The following is a 3,017-nucleotide window of genomic DNA, read 5'->3' as shown; positions in this document are numbered from 1 at the left end:
TAAAGCCAATTTAGAAGGTGCTAACCTCAAAGGTGTGGATATGGAAGAAAGTCACGTGACAGGAATTAACCTGAGAGTGGCTACCTTAAAAAATGTAACGTTGAAGAACTAACTGTAACCTCAGAGGAGCAACTCTGGCAGGAACTGATTTAGAGAATTGTGATCTGTCTGGGTGTGATCTTCAAGAAGCCAAGGAGAGGGTCCAATATGAAGGGAGCTAGATTTGAAGAGATGCTGACACCACTACACATGTCACAAAGTGTCAGATGAGAATTTTAGGGGCTGGAGGAAGATGTACAAGATGAAAATGTTTTCCTTATCACTTTTCTTTCTCCACCCTCTCAGTTGTCTAGAAGAAATAACACTAAGGAAATTAAAAAAAAAAAAAAAAAACATTTAGAGGATTATGCTTGTTTTCAGTGGTGCATAGGGGAAAAAATTGATTTTTTTTCCATATTCTGATTTTTTTTTTTTTTTTTTGAGATGGAGTCTTACTCTGTCTCCCAGGCTAGAGTGCAGTGGCATGATCTCAGGTTACTGCAAGCTCCGCCTCCCGGGTTCATGCCATTCTCCTGCATCAGACTCCCTAGTAGCTGGGACTACAGGTGCCCACCACCACGCCTCGCTGATTTTTTTGTATTTTTAGTAGGGACGGGGTTTCAGCGTGTTAGCCAGGATGGTCTTGATCTCCTGACCTTGTGATCCACCTGCCTCGGCCTCCCAAAGTGCTGGGATTACAGGCATAAGCTACCGCACCTGGCTTATATCTGATTTTTAACAGAAAAGCACTCATTTAATAGATGTAGGGAAACTAGATATTGTTGCCTTTTGAATACGGTAGGGGTATTTATCTGGTTTTATGACCAGGAATAGTATATATTATATTTGCTCTTAAATAGGCATGATGTAGAAATAGCATCTTGGTTTGAGATGCATTTGAGGATTTTAATTTATGGAAAGCACAACATATGTGATTACATTTATTGAATACCTAGATGTAGTATGGATATTTAAATTGTAAAAACTTTATGAAAACTTTGAAAAGGTTGTTCAGGCTTATAAATAGCTTTAGTGATGCCTCCCTCTTTAAATACCTGTCACACCATATGAATATGGTGAGCTCAGACTTGCTAAGACTCTTTTCAGGTTCATTTTTATAATGTTTACTTTTTAGAACAAAACACTAGCTAAGTTAAAGTAATATCCAGTTCTTAGTGATTGAGACAGAGTGGAAAGAAAGACATCATTGTACATCACTGTCATTCCAAAGGTACAGTGGAACTCTGGATGGAGGAAGAACTTACCTATCACTACAACACTTATAAATGAGCATTTCTCAGAATTTTATTCTAGACAAGTTCCACTCAACACCAGACCAAGCAATTCTGTCTATTCACACTATTAGCCTAGTTTTCTCATACAATCAGCACAAGCATAGGAAGATACTTCAAAACCAAAAAGCCAAGGTGCATCATTAATATTCATTTAATTCAAATACCAAATAGTTTACATAGGGCCAGCTTAGAAATAGATATTAAATTCAGATCTACTGCAATCAAAGCTTACACAGTATCAATGAATATGGTAGAGGTGCCTGTTAAAAGCCAATGTAGTATAATTGCAGCTAGAACCCTACAGTGGGGAATGAGGAATTTTAAACATACATTTGATTACAGCCACCAAAATATATATGTATATATAGAAAGTAAAAATAAAGGTATTTGGCTGGTCCAAGAGGTAATACCAATCAGTCAGCACCTATGATTCTTTTACTTACATTTTTTGATTTTTTTGTTTTTGTTTTTGTTTTTTGAGACGGAATATCACTCTGTCGCCAGGCTGGAGTGCAGTGGTGTGATCTCGGCTCACTGCAACCTCTGCCTGCCGGGTTTAAGCAATTCTCCTGCCTCAGCCTCCCGAGTAGCTGGGACTACAGGTGCACACCACCACACCCAGCTAATTTTTATATTTTTAGTAGAGGCGGGGTTTCACCATGTTAGCCAGGATGGTCTTGATCTCCTGACCTTGTGATCCGCCCGCCTTGGCCTCCCAAAGTGCTGAGATTACAGGCGTGAGCCATGGCGCCCAGCCTGTTTTTTTCTTTAAACAAATTTTAGCCCAATTTTCTTGAGTCATTTTCTCTCTGCAACAGCAGAGGAAGGGCCTGTACCTCCCTACCAATGACCTGGTGTCGTTACATCTACCCTAAGAGCAGGGACATTAGCTGTGTCCACAGGGTTCTGAATTCTACAGACTCATCAACATGAGGCAAGGAATCATTGAAAACCACTTTTGTCTCCTTTGGGAGAATGACACATCTTTAGTATTTATGTAGCCTATTCTTCTATATCTAAATATGCAAAGCTTTCCTTAACAGTAAAGGGTACATATGCATAGTGGGAGGAGATCAGACCTTTACAAGTGAAGGAAAGCAACTTCAGAAATGAATTATTTTCTTTGCTTTATTATTTTTCCCAAGACAGAGAAATATTGTATTGAGAGATTATCTAGTTTCATAATCAACATGTGCCTAAATTATATTTAAATCATTTCACTCTGTACTATATTTTCAGGAATTATAGAATGTGTTATTCATTCACTTAAAGGTACCTCTGTAGAAATAACCTAAAACTGCAGAAGGATCTGAAGGATCTAAACATGGTGTGCTTAGAAACTGCAGATTTTAGATCTAATGTGTATTGCATTAATAAACGATATAAAGTGTTGAAAAGGAAAAAAAAAAAGACAGACTGATCCCATGATCAAATATTAATATAAAAATTTGAGATCAGCTGGGCGTCGTGGCTCACACCAGTTATCCCAGCACTTTGGGAGGCCAAGGCAGGTGGATCACGAGGTCAGGAGATCAAGACTAGCCCAGCTAAAATGGTGAAACCCCATTTCTACTAAAAATACACAAATTAGTTGGGCACGGTGGCAGGTGCGTGTAATCCCAGCTACTCAGGAGGCTGAGGCAGGAGAATCGCTTGAACCTGGGAGGCGGAGGTTGCAGTGAG

At 39.1% G+C, this 3,017-nt stretch overlaps 1 protein-coding gene and 1 pseudogene across 1 annotated transcript in view; both read left to right on the top strand.

Annotated features, from left to right (window-relative positions):
• The window catches only part of LOC105518987, a 1,337-nt pseudogene extending 1,067 nt beyond the window's left edge, over positions 1-270 (top strand).
• Positions 1-3,017, top strand: part of NT5M (5',3'-nucleotidase, mitochondrial) — a 217,585-nt gene that overhangs the window by 179,696 nt on the left and 34,872 nt on the right. The gene's annotated exons all lie outside the window — the stretch shown is intronic.

Source organism: Colobus angolensis, unplaced genomic scaffold, assembly GCF_000951035.1.
Source record: "Colobus angolensis palliatus isolate OR3802 unplaced genomic scaffold, Cang.pa_1.0 Scaffold335, whole genome shotgun sequence".
Lineage (NCBI taxonomy): Eukaryota > Metazoa > Chordata > Mammalia > Primates > Cercopithecidae > Colobus > Colobus angolensis.
Note: the sequence above shows the minus strand (reverse complement) of the source record. Positions and strands in the feature narration are given on the sequence as shown.